The following is an 18,572-nucleotide window of genomic DNA, read 5'->3' as shown; positions in this document are numbered from 1 at the left end:
ACTCAACTCAAACTCACAAACTAAAAATTATCAAGTTCAACTCAAACTCGAAATATAATATTGAAATTTGAACTCAAAAAGGCTTGAACTCAAAAAAAAAAATTAGAAACTCGATTGAAACCTAAAATTCGAGCTTGATTGAAGTGAAAGAATAGTTCACTCAATGCTCACCAAAAGGCTCCATGATTTTGAATGTCAAATTACCTCTATTATTTATAGAAGTTAGTTGTGATGCGCTTCTATGTTTCTTAGCAATGTGAGTGTTTGTTCTCATTTTTTACTCTTTAGACTTTTGGGATGCTCTTCTATGTTTCTTAGCCATGTGGGATTGTTTTAAAAAAAATTAAACCAAACAATATCATTTTGTTATGATTTTTTAACCCCAAATTTATTTTTTAATTATAGTTATATAATTATATTTTTTATTTAATATGTTTTACCTTAAATATTATGTTGTAGTTAATTTGAATCATTTTGTTTCACTTGATTTTATGGTTTTTAACTTATATATGTTATGACTTGCTTTGAATATGACTTGTGATATAAAAAATTATTTTTTATTAAAAAAAAATCATAACAAAATGATATTGTTTGGTTTAATTTTTTTTAAAAACAATCTCACATGGCTAAAAAACATAGAAGAGCATCCCAAAAGTCTAAAGAGTAAAAATATGAGAACAAAACAATCTCACATTGCTAAGAAACATAGAAACGCATCACAATTAACTTCTATAAATAATAGAGGTAATTTGGCATTCAAAATCATGGAGTCTTTTGGTGAGCATCGAGTGAACTATTATTTCACTTCAATCAAATTCGAATTTTAGGCTTCAATCGAGCTTCTAATTTTTTTTGAGTTCAAGCCTTTTTAAGTTCGAGTTTCAATATTATATTTCGAGTTTGAGTTGAACTTGATAATTTTTAGCTTGTGAGTTTGAGTTGAGCTTACTTTTAAAGTTTTCAAGTTCGAGTCAAGCTCAGCAATACCCGAGTTCGACTTGGCTCGTTTAACAAACGACGTTGTTTTGTTTAATTTTTTAAAAAAAAAACAAAAATCCCGTTTTTTCCCAATTTTTTTCGGTTTTCAACCGGTCCGGTTCAAACGGTTTAATGGTTCTGGCCGATTCATTAATAACGGTTCAACCGATTTAGATTAAATCGGACTAAATAACGATTCCTGATTAAACCGATTGAACCGATTGAACCGGTCGGTCTAGTCCAATTTTCAAAACAGAGATATTTATCGTATCTATGTAGGAATTGAGCTAGATACTCTTTAATCCGTTAAGCCCTTTGTTTTACAGGATAAATTAAAAAAAAATACTTGTCAGACATGATTTGACTAGTCAAAATGCAAGCACTTTGTATGAAAAATGTAAATTGTGTATAAGATCGTCTAATTATGACTTTGGTAATAAATATATTATTTAAAAAAAAAATTATAGATATATCAATTAAACTATTATTAAAAATATGTCATCCTGTCATTAATAATTTTAATAATATTTAATATCAAATTTTATAGTTTTATTAATTTTTTATTATAAAATAATTCAATAAATTAATACTTCATATTTAGAAAAGTGATCAATTTAATTTTTATGATACTATAAAATCAAATGAATCCACCTTATCAAAATAATATTTTGTTAACAGTATTCTATCATAAAGCAACAAGTTACTATTAGATTATTATTATACTAATAAAGTAATATAACATTTATGAGAGAAGAACATATAATTTAAGAAAACAACAAATACAAAAATAAAAAAATTTAAATATGAAGAATTAAATTTATTGTATTGTTTATACATAAGTTTTATATACTAAAATTATTATTACCATATCACATCATGATTCAGATTGCTACCTAAAATATATAATATAAAATATTGTGATAATTATGTCAATGGGCATTCAAATAAATTATAAGAATAAAAATATATTAATTAAAATGTTTTATTACACATATTTTTTGTTAAGCAATATAAGTAATATATTAAGAACTTGTAAAAATTATATTTTCACTCCATAAGCATAAAAAGGAGTTAATTAGCAGCCTCTGCTGTGATATTGCCCCTTACCGGTTACCAACCAAATTATCTATCGAACAAAAATATTTTATATAGAAAAATTAACTTATAACAAATTTACAGGAAACTATAATAAAAAAATTAAAATGAATTATTATTAACCAATAACAAATGTTAAAATTATAATTTTTCTTCTTCTTTCTGACCACTTATAAATCGAACAATACAAACTTTATTATATTAATTTAAAATAACCAAAGTTGTGAATTTAGAAATAGAATTTGTAAAGGACAAGTGCAACTCAGAGACATTAAAGGTAGAATAAATTGACTTTTTTAACACTCTTGATTGGTGTTTATCACAAATCAATTATTTGGAATATTTATCAAGAATGTTTGGGTAGGGGTGATCATTTGATCGAGTCGAGTAAAAAAATTTCGAGTTATTTGAGTTTGTATTTTACAACTCGAACTTAACTTGAAATTTTTTCGAGTTGAGTCGAGTTTAAGAAATTTGAGTCGAGTTATTTGAGTTTCTATATTAACTTTATTATAATTATTTATAGTATTATGGCAAGAATTTGCTCCATTTTTTTACTTTCTCTACCCATATAAGATATGGATATTTTATATTCTTTTCACATTAAAATGTTATTTAATATATCAAATATAATCTTAAATTATAAAATATATTCATAATATTATATTTTAAAAAAAGTATTTTGTGGTAAAATATTGATGAGAGTATAAAAGAGTCAAGGAATTGATGGGAAAAAAGAATTTGCAAACAATTGTAGTCAAAAGACCAAATTGAGTAAAATGAAAAATTAAGGGACTAAATAAAAAGAAAAAGATTACAATTTTAGTAAAAAAAAAAGTAAGAATTGAAGTTACATAGGTATTTTATACTCTCATCAATATTTTACCCCAAAATATTTATAGTATTATGGCAAGAATTTGCTCCATTTTTTTTACTTTCTCTACCCATATAAGATATGAATATTTTATATTCTTTTCACATTAAAATGTTATTTAATATATCAAATATAATCTTAAATTATAAAATATATTCATAATATTATATTTTAAAGAAAGTATTTTGGGGTAAAATATTGACGAGAGTATAAAAGAGTCAAGGAATTGATGGGAAGAAATAATTTGCAAATAATTGTAGTCAAAAGACCAAATTGAGTAAAATGCAAAATTAAGGGACTAATTAAAAAGAAAAAGATTACATTTTTAGTAAAAAAAGAGAGTAAGAATTGAAGTTACATAGGTATTTTATTGTGGTATACGAGCATGTGGTTCAAATTTGGTAAAAGTAGACTTAAAATAAGGATGAATTGAAGAAATAAGGAAATTATGAAAAATTAAGGGACTAAATTGAAAATTTGTTATAAAAAAAGAATTGAAAGTACATATTGATTCTATGATGGTTTAGGAGCATGTGGTTCAAAATTGGTAAAAATGACTTAAAATTAAATATGAATTGAAGAAATAAGAAAATTACAAAAAAAAAATAGGGACTAAATTGGAAAATAGAAAATTTGTTATTGAAAAGAGGAATTGAAAGCATATGTATTCTACGATGATTTAGGAGCATGTGGTTCGAATTTGGTAAAAAGAGACTTAAAATAAAGGATGAATTGAAGAAATAAAGAAATTATATAAAATTGAGGGACTAAATTAAAAAATAGAAAATTCATTATCAAAAAGAAGAATTGAAAGTACATATGTATTATACGATGATTTAGGAGCATATAGTTCAAATTTGGTAAAAATAGACTAAAATAAAGAATGAATTGAAGAAATAATGAAATTATAAAAAATTAGAGACTAAATTGAAAAAAAAAATTGTAATGTCAAAGAGGAATTGAAAGTACATATGTATTTTACGATGGTTTAGGAGCATGTGGTTCAAATTTGATAAAAACTGACTTAAAATAAATGATGAATTGAAGGAATAATGAAATCATAGACTAAATCGTAAAACTGTCAAAATACTTAATCAAATTTTTGGTTTTTCGAGTAACTAGAAATTTCGAAATTTTAACTCGACTAGAACTTGAAAACCGAATTAAAAATTTGATTTGACTCGAATAACTCGAAATTAAAAGAAAATTAGTTTTCAAGTCAAGTCGAATTTTACTCACTCCTATATTTGGTGTTAAATAAAAAAATGAATAATTAATTTTTATTTAAAAGCTAAACCATAAGCATCTCTAACCTCGATTGATTTTCTTTAAAAGCTAGCTCCAAGCTAACATAAATTTGTTTGTTTACTAATTTTTCTTTTAAAAAAATGTAAAAGTTGACACTAATAAATCATTGTTCAAATACTTCAGATTCCGAGCTCCAGAGCTTCCTCGGCTAAAACTAATCAACCAAGAAAATGACCATCATAACCTCCATATTCTATTAGCTAGTCAAAGGAGTCAAGAAATCAGGGTCAAACATGTAAAAACATTAAAAATTGAATCAAAGCATCAGAACCAATTTATCAAACTGTCAGGCAAATGAACCGTGACTGTCTGTTTTCATCTTTCTATTTTAATGTTGTAGACAAATTTAATTACTTTCTAAAACCATTTTAATATTTTCTTTTAAATTTCCAAGTTTAAACACACTGTCCCGCTCACAACACTGCTGCTTTTATTCGTTCAAAGCTCTAAGCTATGTTCTTGGAGCTCAGAAAGGATAAAAATCAGGTCAAAAATTCATTCTTTATCAACATTCATCTGATTCTATACGATACCCTTTCTCAGTTTCTTTTTCTTTTTTTCATTTTTTGCGGTTGAATTTAATTTTTTAATGGTTTACAAGCCACCAGATGGATCTGGGGATTTCTTGTTTCACTTCAGTTTTTGAAAAAGTTTAAGCCTTTGAGTGAAATGATTGTTTAAGAAAATGTCGCTTCAAAGATATGAACTTTCTTAGCTGAAATCTATTTTCAAACTTCTTTCATTTGTAAACATTTTTTAGAAGGAAAAATGTGTTTCCTTTTATGGTTAGTCTCTGGTTGTTTTAAACTATTGTTAGTCGAAATCTAAAGCTCCCTAAATGCATTGCTTGCATTACTAGGTGGTGTATGTTTTGGCGAAGTTATAGAATTTTCATGTTCAAATCTGATGGATCAAATGGAAAATATGTAATGGAGAGTCATTTATCTTGGATGAGTTGCCAACATGTACTAGTTCGAAGCATCGAAAGATGTTTTTTTTGTGTGGCATCATTAACTTCCACTATGCTGTTAATATGTTTGATTATCTGCTTGTGAGATCTGTTATTTGACATTGTCATTTTTAAAGTTTTAATGGACATTGTGGCTTGATCTGGTTATTTGATGTTCACTTAGCATGATCTTGACCATTGATGCAGGCCTTACTTTTCTAGCTTCATTTAGTGCTCTGTCTTGTAATTTTCCAAGACTTGCAAAGATGAGGAAGGAAAATGTAGTCTCTGCTAATGTTGGAGAGTTTAATGGTCGAATCACACGTGCTCGAGCAGCTGCGTTGTGTGCTTCAAGTCAGTTACCTCCTCTAAAGGCATCTACTCAACCGGATCAGAAACGCATTTTGCGAGCAAATTTAAAACGAACATCCTTAGGCGAAAACAGCACCAATGCAGCTGAGAATGCGGGTCATCAATCTAAGAAGAGAGCAGCACTTCAGGATGTCACGAATGTTTTCTGCAATAATTCATATAGAAAGTGCTTTAATGCACCCAAAATCCAGGTTATATGCCATCCTTAGTCAAATATAATATTGTCCATGGATTTACATTTTAAAGTATTATGGTATGATTATAATTTCTAAAAGTTGTTGATGAAGTGTATTCGACTGCTCACATGTCGCTATATATTTTACTACAAAATTATAAGAATCACAATAAGACATATTACTTATGATTTTGGCACTTCCAGTCTAAGGGCAGTAAGCAGGCTAGAAAGGTACAGGTCAATGCATCCAAAATGGCCCCAGATGTAGCACCTCAAGCCCAGCCGACTGAATCCGAGTTACACAAAGAAGGCATTCAAGAGACTGAAATAATAGATCCTAAGTTAGAAGAAGTTACATGCTCGGTTAATGTTAGGGGAGATCGTACTCTTCTGTTAGATAGCATAACGGATGAGGGCGTACATTGCGACCGGCCTGCAAATCAAAATTCCTCCATACCTTTACAACCACGAAGTCCTCTAAGAAATGGTTAGCAATCAATGTCTTCCCCCCCCGGCGATTGCATAGCTTGCATTCTTGTATTGGTAATGGTTCTGTGCTGGAGATATATAACATATGCTTGTATTTTTTGTTTTGAAATGGTTACAATAGAGAAGGTTAGCTTTTCCGGGACCTCGACAGCATCTAGTGATCCAGATTTTAACGACATTGATTCAGATATGAAGGACCCTCAATTTGCAGCCTCTATGCACCGGAAATCTATAACAACTTGCGTGTTGCCGAGGTATGCGCTATAGATGCCATCTTATATTTGGTCATTTCATGTTCCTAGCATCCATTATTATTTGTTCTAAGAGGCACTTCCTAGTGAGGGAATCTGCATCGTCATCCACTAAAAGTCGAAACCCTTATTAAGTTAGGAAAACTGATTGCCGGAGACTTTTAGAGTTGATAATTCTTTTAAAAGTTAGGGTGCTTGCTAATAGTATGCAGTAACATACTTCACAGCTATGTAATATTGTTCATTCTCTTTTAAACAAATCAAATATTATACTTTTATGTTCTGAATTCTAATGTATTGTGAGCGCATTTACTTTTATGTTCTGAATTCTAATGTATTGTGAGCGCATTTACTTATTTCCTGCCCCTAACATTAGAGTAACAGGTGGAACTTTCATGTCTTTCTACTGTCTTCTTCTTGGCTAAAACTTTTAACTTTCGCATTTGATTTTATCTCGTTATTTCTTCAGCTTGTTCGCAGGCCATGTTCTGGTTTCATGGAGACGATACAGCAAGATATCACTCAAAGCATGAGGGCAATTTTGGTTGATTGGCTTGTGGAGGTTAGTCTAGTTCTGCTATTTAAGCATTGTTTAATTGCATAAACGAACGGCGAGGAAGTTTGATTATGAGAAATGGTTTGCTAGTTGAAATATTTTACTGTTTATAATGGATATGTAATGAAATGATTCTTTATCTTGGTTTCAGGTATCCGAAGAATATAAGTTGGTCCCCGACACACTGTATCTTACCGTGTATCTAATTGATCGATTTCTCTCTCGAAACTACATCGAAAGAAAGAGACTTCAACTTCTTGGGATCACCTGCATGCTGATAGCCTCGTAAGTCTGTTCAGCAGTAGCAGAGTTTGTTGCATGATTTCTTTCAGTTCAAAAATTCAAACTTCTAGCCTGAATTTAGCATCGCAGATACAACAGATGCTGCAATTAGAAAATGATGATGAACGGCAATGAGTCTAAATGACCATCATTTGCATTCATCACAAATATTACAATCGCGCATTCATCATGAAATAACCTCTACATTTTGCTTTCCTATATGTCTAACATTAGTTTCTCTTTATATACTTTAAGCAAGTACGAAGAAATATGTGCACCTCGTGTAGAAGAGTTTTGCTTCATAACAGACAACACTTACGTTAGAGAGGAGGTATATCATCGTTATCTCATTAACAGACATAATTTTCGGCGTAGGCTGTTACTACTTCCTTGTCCACTTACTTTTTCTTATATTTCTTACTTGGAAAATTGGCAGGTGCTAAACATGGAGGGTCAAGTATTGAAGTATTTCGGTTTTCAACTATTTGCACCTACTGCAAAAACTTTTCTCAGGTATTTTAGCCCGATCCCGGATTTGCGGTGCATGCGTATGAAAAACCGACAGTCTTAGAATACTCCATTGTTATCCTAATTCTCTTGCAAAAATTTCTGATTTTTAGGAGATTTCTGAGAGCAGCACAAGCTTCTTACACGGTAACATAGTTTCAAACTAACCTTCATTCAGGCAATACTGATAGCATATGACTGACTGTTCTACACCTAATTGCCAATTGCAGGCCCCTAGTTTAGAACTGGAAAACCTGGCAAATTATCTAGCAGAATTGACACTAATAGACTACGGTTTCTTAAATTTCGCCCCTTCGATGGTGGCTGCATCGGCTGTATTTCTCGCGAAATGGACATTGGATCAATCATGCCATCCATGGGTCTGCATTGTTTTTTAATTGGTCCTTGATTTAGTTCCTGACCTTGATAAACGAATTCAACCATAACTTCATTATTCGTTTTGGCAGAATCCTACTCTCGAACACTACACCGCGTACAACACATCCGATATCAGAACCACGGTTCTCGCATTGCAAGATTTACAGTTGAACACCAACGGTTGTCCTCTAACTGCTATCCGTGTGAAATATAGACAACAAAAGGTAATAGTTTAACCATTTTAAGCTGCATTTTGCATCTTCAAACACTTCTGTAGGAACTTTAGTACTATTGGTTCAAGGGTTTCCCATATGATCTGTAATGATCTTGTTTTCGATCCAGTTCAAATCGGTGGCGACCTTAGCTTCTCCGAAACTGCTCGAAACACTATTTCGGAACGGAAAAAGGCTACTGCCCAATGACTCCAACTAGCTGTAATCTTCGTATTTCGACATCTTCATTCATGTTCAGTTCTAGTGCTTAGTATTCCTCGAAATATTGTCCATAAAATCTCAGGTTTTGGTTTCTTCCAAAACTATATCTTTGTAAAGTTAACACCAAGTTTGTAATAGAAGAGATGATGTTTCTTTGTATTCTTACAATGTGCCACAATGTTTTTCCTTTTTAGTAATGGGAAAGACAAGAAAGGTGCCTTTTTAATAGCATATTTCACGAAGTATATATACAAGCAAAGATGCATTAATGAAACCATCAAGGGTCGGGTGTAATGATAAGATACATAATAATTTCAAAGAACGAATTTATATATGAACTTTGAAATTGAATATTACTGAAAGAATAATTACAGATATTGAAAATACATTGTAAATTCAATATTTTAATCACCCATTTCAAATTTCCTTGATAACTTCCTTTGATCAGCGCACTTTAAATCTCTTGTTTGCAGTTATTTTTATCATCCTCAACCTTCTGCATCTTTCAATAAACATCCTGTAAATTTTTTAATTAATAGGAGTAATAATTATTCAATATTAAATATATTTTGATTATATATTATCATATAATGATGATTGTGAAAATACACTTATTCCCAGGGACTGTCTCTTGCTAACTGTTGTGGAATTCGGGTTAATTTCCACCAATAATAATAAATTCACCTTGAAAACTATTATCTAGGTGACTAGTGTGAAAACGATTGTACTAAAAATCACACCAAGGTAGATTCCTAGGAAAGAGGAGGGGTCACAATGGTCCCTCTTAAAACCCACTTTCCTTAGACAGAATTACCAAGACAAGTAATTTTAATAGGACAATAATTAACAACTATACCCGACAATAGCTATTAAATAGACATAAAGAGAACACCAAAATTTAACGAGGTTAGGCCAAAATTATGCCTACCTCCTCGAACACTACTAAAATAATATTTTACTAGTAGAGGAAATATTACAAAGAGAAAGAAAGAATACAAATAGCCTTTAATATAGAAGAATACTTATATTTGTGGGATGCTAAACTAAGGAGGAGGAGGGCTCTATTTATAACAAAAGAATTTCCCCTCCTCCTTATACAAAACCAATGTGGGATATTTGCCAAAAACCAACAAATCTCCACCTTGGCAAATTCCACACACGTCTCGCAAAAAATCCAATCTTCAGTAGTGTCTGCAAATTCATCTTTCAATTTATAACAATATTGACCAAGTCTAAACAATGTTTAAACTTGACCGCAGTTACCACTTTTGTCAACATATCAGTAGGATTCTCAGTGGTCCGAATCTTCTGGATTATGACTCCACCTTCTTCTAGAATCTCTCGTACAAAGTGATATCGAACATCGATGTTCTTCGTCCTTGCATGGTAAACTTGGTTCTTTGCTAAATGAATAGCACTCTGACTGTCACAGTGCACTTTGATGTGCTTTTGTTCCATTCCCAATTCACCAAACAACCCTTGAAGCCAAATTTCCTCCTTCACAGCCTCTGTAACTGCCATATACTCTGCCTCTGTAGTAGACAAAGCCACTGTTTACTATAAGGTGGACTTCCAACTGACTGGTGCTTTTGTAAATGTAAACACATAACCAGTAGTTGATCGACGCTTGTCCAAATCACCTGCATAGTCTGAATCACAATACCCAACTACACACTGACCATCTTGTTTGTCCTGCTGAAAGACCAAACCAATATATCTACGGTGTTCATAATATACCGCAGAATCCATTTCACAGCTTCCCAATGCTCATTTCCAGGATCATGCATATAGCTGCTCACAACCCCAACTGCCTATGAAATATCGGGTCTCGTACACACCATTGCATACATTAAGCTACCAACAACACTTGCATACGGAAACTTTGACATGTATTACCGTTCTGCATCATCCTTAGGTGACATGGATGCACCGAGCTTGAAATGAGGAGCAAGAGGAGTACTAACTGGTTTTGACTTCTCATTCATGCCAAAACGTTTTAGTACCTTCCTCAGATATTCTTTCTGAGACAAACAAAGCCTCCCCAATTTCTTATCCCTTGATATCTCCATGCCTAGAATATTCTTTGCTTCACCAAGATCCTTCATCTCAAACTCCCTGTTCAATTGAGTCTTTAGTTTCGCATTTTCTGTCTGACTCCTGGAAGCTATCAGCATATCATCAACATAAAGAAGAAGATATATATAGGATCCATCTTGTAGCTTGCGTAAATATACACAATGATCATATTTGCTTCTTGTATACTTCTGCCCTATCATAAACTTGTCAAATCGCTTGTACCACTGCCTTGGAGATTGCTTCAATCCGTATAGCGATTTTTCTAATTTGCACACCATCTCTTCTTTTTCAACAACTTTGAATCCATCTGGCTGAGTCATGTAGATTTCCTCATCCAAGTCTCCATGTAAAAATGCAGTTTTTACATCCATCTGAACTAGTTCCAAATCCAACTGTGCTACTAAAGCTTACAAAATTCTGATGGAGGAATGTTTTACAACTGGAGAAAATACTTCATTATAATCAACTCCATCCGTTTGAGCGTAGCCTTTAGCTACCAATCTTGCTTTGTAGCAGATGTTATTCTTGTCAGGAAATCCATCTTTCTTTGTATATACCCACTTGCACCCAATTGCCTTCTTTCCCTTCGAAAGACTAGCTAGTTTCCACGTCTGATTCTTTTGAAGGGATTGCATTTCTTCATTCATGGCGATCCTCCACTTTTTATGTTCTGAACTTTGGACTGCTTCATTAAATGTGGCAGGAACGTCATCAATTGCAATTGGTGATGCAAAAGAGACCATATCAGCATAACTAACAGGTTGTCTAATGGTCCTCTTTCCCTTTCTGAGTGCAATTGATTCATGTTGCTGTGGAGGTTTTTGGGTCTGAACCTCTTCTTCATCTGACTCTTCTTCTACCATAGGAGAGTCAACATCAGTTTCTTTACTGGCTGGGTCAATTCTGCTTCCTTCAAACTCCACCTGTTTGGGAGTTCCATCTGTCTGCTCCAATTTTTCTGAAGTCACCTTTCTCAACATGGTAGATTCATCAAAGGTAACATCCCTGCTAAAGATTATTTTCTTTGTTTCTGGACATCAAAGACGATAGCCTTTCACACCAGATGTGATCCCCATAAAGATCGCCTTCTTTTCTCTTGGATCCAGCTTTGACTCCTTAACATGGTAGTATGCAGTGGAACCAAACACATGTAAGGAATCATACTCTCTAGCAGGTACTCCAAACCATTTCTCTAATGGTGTTTTACCATCAATAACAGTCGATGGTAAGCGGTTGACAAGGTGACAAGCATAGACCAAAGCCTCAGCCCAAAATTCTTTGCCTAACCCAGCATTAGACAACATACACTGAACCTTCTCCACTAATGTTCGGTTCATACGCTCTGCCACCCCATTCTGTTGTGGTTTACTTCTGATAGTGAAATGCCTGACAATACCTTCTTCTTCACAGACTTTCAGAAATGGATCATTTTTGTACTCTCCACCATTGTCTGTACAGAGACGTTTGACTTTTCTGCCTGTTTGAGTCTCCACCATCTTTTTTCATTTAAGGAAAAATCCTAGCAACTCATCCTTTGTCTTCATTGTATACACCCAAACTCTCTGGGAAAAATCATCAACAAAGGTGACATAATAGTGTGTTCCTCCCAATGAAGTTGTCTTGGAAGACCCCCATACATCTGAATGAACATAATCCAAAATACCTTTAGTATCATGGATTGTTGTTCCAAATTTCACCCTCGTCTTCTTCCTTTTGATGCAATGCTCACAAAAAGCTAATTTGCAAGCCCGAGCACCCTTCAATAATCCTTGATCTATCAGCAATTTCAAGGATTTTTCACCAATATGCCCCAAGCGCATATACCATAATCTGGTTGCTTCTGACTCCTGTTCATCAGTAGAAGCTGCCACTACTGTTGTCCCAATAATTGTACTACCCAGAAAGTAATACACATTGTTTCTTTTCCGGATTCCCTTCATTATCACCAGTGCACCAGAGATAATCCTCATAATCCCATCTTTTGCCCTCATTTCTAAACCTTTTGACTCTAAGGTTCCTACACAGATGAGATTTCTCATTAAATCTGGTACATAATGGACACCTGTTAAGGTTCTGATTGATCCATCCTAATTCCTCAAGCGAATTGAACCAATCCCAAGCGTGTCAAGAGGGGAATTATTTGATGTGTAGACAATTCCACCTTTTAGTTCTTTAAAATCAAAGAACCATTCTCTATTGGGGGTCATATGGTGGCTACAAGCTGAATTTAACAGCCATGAACTGGAACAACTGGTTGATGGCGTAGCAGCGAATGTGAAATCTGAATCTGCATCATCATACTCGACCACATTTGATTATGAGACAGCCTTTCCCCTTTTAGGTTTGCCTTTGTTTTTTAGCCTGGGACATTCTTTCTTCCAGTGCCCTTTTTCTCGACAAAAGGCACATTCATCTTTGCTCAATCTGGACTTTGACTTCGATCTCCCTCTCATTCCTTTATTCTGACTCTTCGAACGGCCTCTAACAACAAGAGCTTCTGCTTCGACACTTGTGTTTTCTTGTTTGTCTTTCTTTCTTAATTCATAACTATACAAGGCAGTAGTTACTTCACTGAGAGACACATTAACTTTCCCATGAACTAGAGTAGTTTCAAGATACTCAAACTCATCAGGAAGTGATCCCATCAACATCAGAGCCAGATCTTCGTCTTCAAAAGTCACGTCCATATTCATCTGATCAGTCACCAGCTGATTAAAGCTAGTAATGTGATCATTCATAGTGGTACCTGGTACATAGTTGAAGCGGAACAATCTCTTTTTCATGTAGAGCTTGTTCTGACCGCTTTTCTTCAAAAAATTATTCTCCAGTGCCTTCCACAATTTACTTGCAGAAGTTTCCTTAGAAAATGCATACTTCTACTCTCTAGAAAGACACGATCGAATAGTACCACATGCCAATCTATTGATCCTCTTCCATTCTTTCTCCTCAACATCATCTGGTTTCTCTCATTCAATAGCAATGTCTAGACCCTGCTGAAATAGGGCATCTAGAACCTCACTTTGCCACATGCCGAAATGACCGATGCCATAAAAAATCTCCACTGCAAATCTAACATTTGTCACAGCCGTTGACGACGATGTGGATGTTTTTGTTGTGTCTTCCATTTCTGCTACAAATTATATTTAATGGCTGTCAATGCGGAATGCCAATTATCCCAAGGAATTTTTTTTTTCTGATGTGGAAGATCAGCCTAAGCCGCAACCACAGAGCATACTAAAATAAACCAAGAGCGCTTATACCAATTGTTGTGGAATTCGGGTTAATTTCCACCAATAATAACAAATTCACCTTGAAAACTATTATCTAGGTGACTAGTGTGAAAACGATTGTACTAAAAATCACACCAATGTAGATTCCCAGGAAAGAGGAGGGGTCACAATGGTCCCTCTTAAAACCTACTTTCCTTAGACAGAACTACCAAGACAAGTAATTTTAATAGGACAATAATTAACAACAACTATACCCGACAATAGCTATTAAATAGACATAAAGAGAACACCAAAATTTAACGAGGTTAGGCCAAAATTATGCCCACCTCCTCAAATACTACTAAAATAATATTTCACTAGTAGAGGAAATATTACAAAGAGAAAGAAATAATACAAATAGTCTTTAATATAGAAGAAGGCTTATATTTGTGGGATGCTAAATTAAGGATGAGGAGGGCTCTATTTATAACAAAAGAATTTCCCCTCCTCCTTATACAAAACCAATGTGGGATATTTGCCAAAAACCAACACTAACATCCAGTCTCCATCTTTGTCTTCATGTACTCCTTTCTGTCTTCCATGTCATGTCATCATCATCAACCATAACATACTCAAAAAAGAAGAGAAAAAAACTTACATTTTCGTGTTTGATGAACATCGTCATCTTCAACTATGAGATCATGGAGCTGATTAAGTATTCACCGAATAGCTTCACCATTGCCGAAGCAAGATCAAAGGAAGCTTTAAGCAACCCTAAATCAATCTTGCGAACAAAAAAGATTCCGTCCATGCTAACTTTCACGTACATCTGTTTTGATGCTTCAGATTTTGACCCATTTAGATCACTTAAAGTCCTCTTTTTTTTATACGAGCATTTGCACGCCGATCGATCATCCTCCTTTGAAATATATGAGAAAGCTCTTTTCTTCTGGTTTTTATCGATTCCGGCTCAATGATTTCGAATTCGAGACCGCTCTCCGCCATCTTCTCCGATGGTTATAGCCTAAAAGTTTACACTTCTCTTAATTCTTTGTTTTGCATGCTAATCGCGAAGATTATGTAAGGGTTTTTAATAATAAAATATAATTATGATATGGAAAAGATTAAATAACTTTGGTACTTAATTTTGTTATTTATGTATAATTTAGTATCTAATATTTTTCTAATTACACATCTAATTATTATTGCTCCACAAATTTTGAAATTGTTGAATTAAATATATATATCTATATATATATAAACACTCAATCACCTCGATGCAGTCTATGATGTTCGAAACTGTGTCCTCTGAAAATAACAGTTCTTTTAACTACCGAGGTAAATCGGTTCATGCCCAAAGAAATTAAAATAAATTCTCTTAACTTTTGACTAAATAGTCATTTTGATTCATATTTTTTTAGTATTTTCGCTTCCAACGTTTAATTGCCATGACAAAAATTGAAGTATCTAATTGTATACAAAAATAGTGTAAAAATAAATTCTCTTATCTTTTAACTAAATAGTCATTTTGATTTATATATTTTATGAGCATTTTCGCCTCTAACATTTAATTTTATGGCAAAAAGTCACCTAACGTTTTATTACTATAGTCATTATTCTTTTTTTAGCATTATGACCTCCAACATTTTATTTTAGGACAAAATATCTTATAACTGACTAAATCATTATACAACTACTGTAATTAACCATTATGAAACTTCAGTTTTCTTAGGGAACACATGGACTAGACTTACCAAAAAAATTAGTCTCCATAAATTCATCGACGATAGATTCTAAAACATAAACAAAACTAATACTAGCCATTGAGTTTGGATATTTCATCGCCTTATAAACATCAAATTTGAAAACTTCACCGTCAAATTCCATTTTTAGAATCCCACTTCTAACGTCAATTTTAGTATAAGTTGTGCTTAAGAATGGTCTGCCGAGTAAGATTTCGGATGAAGTATCTGAACAACCATCTTCTATGTTAATGACGTAAAAATCTACAGTAAATACTGAGTCATTTACCTTAACCAATACATTCTCAAGAACTCCTTTAGGATACACCCATGGATCTATCAGCAAGTTGGATTGTTACACTTGGTCCTTTCAAAGGCTCAACACTAAGTAAGTTATATATCAAAAGAGACATAACATTTATTGAAGCACCTAAATCAAACATAGCTTGTTTTATACCTACCTTATCAATTTTACAAGGAATAACAAACATACCTTGATCCTTGTACTTAGGTGGAATTACGTTCAAAGATAGCAGAAATATTTTCACCCAAGTTTACCTTTTCATTTCCAGTAAGCTTCCTTTTATTTATGTAAAGATCCTTAAAAAATATGGCATACCGTGGAATTTTTTTTGATGATATCAATGAGGGGTATATTAATCTCGATTTTCCAAAGAACATCAAGTATATATTTCTCCTCGGCTTGTTCGTAGTGCTTAACTAGTCTTGACAGAAAAAAAGAGGAACAACATAGGGAGATGGTGCAGAAGATGACGCAGGGGATGAGGTAGAAGATGGCACTGACATTTTTTACAAATTTTTTTCTTCTAGGTTCTTGCGTCAACTACTTTGGGTGGCTTAGTCTCAAAGATAGTGCCACTTTGAAGGTTCATGGCACTAGCGTTTTGCCTCGGATTAGGCTCTATATGCGATGGTAACTTCCCTTGAGACTCTAATCACCCCACGATTTGAGCTAGTTGACTCATATGTTTGTCCAACTCTTGTAAGTGTGCTTCAGTTTGGTTCTGAAACTTCTCCTGAGATATCACCAGTCATTCCATAATCGATTCTAATGATGACTTTGGTTGCTGGTACTAGTGAGATGGATGTGGCCTCGGTTGTTAAGCTTGATTTGGTCTTAGATTCTGCCTATAGTTAAAATTAGAATGATCTCGCCACCCCGAATTATAGGTGTTGGCATGAGGTTTGTGAGGTCTCTAGAGAGGTCCTAAAAAATTTCCCACTACATCCACATGAGTCGTAGGATCTTGTGGGATAATCCGACATTGTGCAAATTCCACATAACCTTGTTGGTCCTATTTTACATGTAATGAGAGATTGGACCACATTAGTTGGCTTATCAATTTTATCCTTTAGAGAATGAGTACTTATCTCGTGAATCTATCGTGAAGGTTCACTAGATGAGTGAAATTGTTGAGAGTTGATAGATATAGTAGAAATTAGATTTTTGATCGCGACGGAAGTCATGTTGACGAGAGCTCCTCCACTTGATGTGTCAATCATCTTCATCTCCATAGGAAGTAAACATTCATAAAATTACTGGAGAAGAGTTTGTTCAGTTAGTCCATGCTACGACCAGCTAACACATCTTCTTGAACCATTCCCAATAATCATATAGTGATTCGTTAACTTTTTGGCGAACTCCTAAGATACTTCTCCTTAATTTGCTTGCTTTCATCACAGAGGAAAGAATATGTCAAGAAAAATTAAAGTCATATCAGTCCACATAGTAACAAAATTTGGTGGTAAATAAAATAACCGAACCTTAGCCAAACCGACTAAGGAAAACGGGAAAGCGCAAAGTTTAATATGATCCTCAGATACTCCCTATGGTTTCATGTTGGAGTAAATCATGTGAAATTCGGTGAGATACTTATGCAAATTTTCACTTGGTAATCAATAGAAGGTATGGAAAAGATGAATTAACCCCGTCTTGAGCTAAAACAGTGTTTCTCCATGAGGGAATACGATGCATAACGGTGGTTTGGAAGGTGCTGTAGCTAATTCTCAAATTGTCTGTTAATCCATTGGAATTGGTTCTTCGAAGACTTCTTCGACGTCAGAGAATGTTTCACATAAAATGGTATCTCTAGATAAGTTCATATTGTTGTTGTTGTTGTTGGTTTTCTCATAGTGTACATGCACGTATTCTTTGGGCTAGTGCTTCAATCTCAGGTACCCAATCTGCTAGTTTGCCTGGATTTTTTCTGGTCATAAATCAAAACAAGAAACAATATTAGTAAATTTGTCGAATTCCCTGGCAATGATGCCAATTTGGCAAGCGTCGAATTTTCCAAATAAAAATAATTCTTAATTCTTAAATAAATAAATAAATAAAGTAATATAGAAAAGTAGGGTTGATCCACAAGGACTAAGGAAGTTTGATAATGATGTTCCTCAGATTGAATCAATTGCAATAAAATAAAAAGAAGATATAAAATTAATTAAAATAAATAAATAAATATTGAATAAATAATAATAATGAGAAAAATAAATAAAGTAGAAGGATTCAATAAAGATGATATAACATCGGGTTTTGCTTTTCCTCAATTTCGATCGATCATCGAAATAAAATTTTCCCTTCGTGATGTATGATGGTTACAATCAACAAGACCTAACCCCTACAACCAATTCTTCTCTCTGATTAATTGAAATTTCCAAGTCTATCTTTGAAATCGATCTTCGTTGGTCTAGCCACGTCTATCGTTGTTAGATCCAAAATAATTTTAAATTTTCTAAAAGCCCGACTCAAGTTATAGCTTCTCACCAAGAATCAAACTTGATATTGATTCCTCTTAAGGGATTATCGCTAAGTTTGTTCACAGGAAGTCGAATTACAACCAACCGATCCGACTTCCAAACTTCTAGCAAAACAC

General features: G+C 33.5%; 1 pseudogene; it reads left to right on the top strand.

The window, feature by feature from the left end:
* Positions 1-4,676: 4,676 nt before the first annotated feature.
* LOC120212384 lies at positions 4,677-8,646 on the top strand (annotated as a pseudogene).
* Positions 8,647-18,572: the final 9,926 nt, after the last annotated feature.

This window comes from Hibiscus syriacus, unplaced genomic scaffold, assembly GCF_006381635.1.
Source record: "Hibiscus syriacus cultivar Baekdansim isolate YM2019G1 unplaced genomic scaffold, ASM638163v2 tig00110013_pilon, whole genome shotgun sequence".
In the NCBI taxonomy this organism is placed as follows: domain Eukaryota; kingdom Viridiplantae; phylum Streptophyta; class Magnoliopsida; order Malvales; family Malvaceae; genus Hibiscus; species Hibiscus syriacus.
This window is presented reverse-complemented; position numbering and strand designations above follow the sequence as displayed.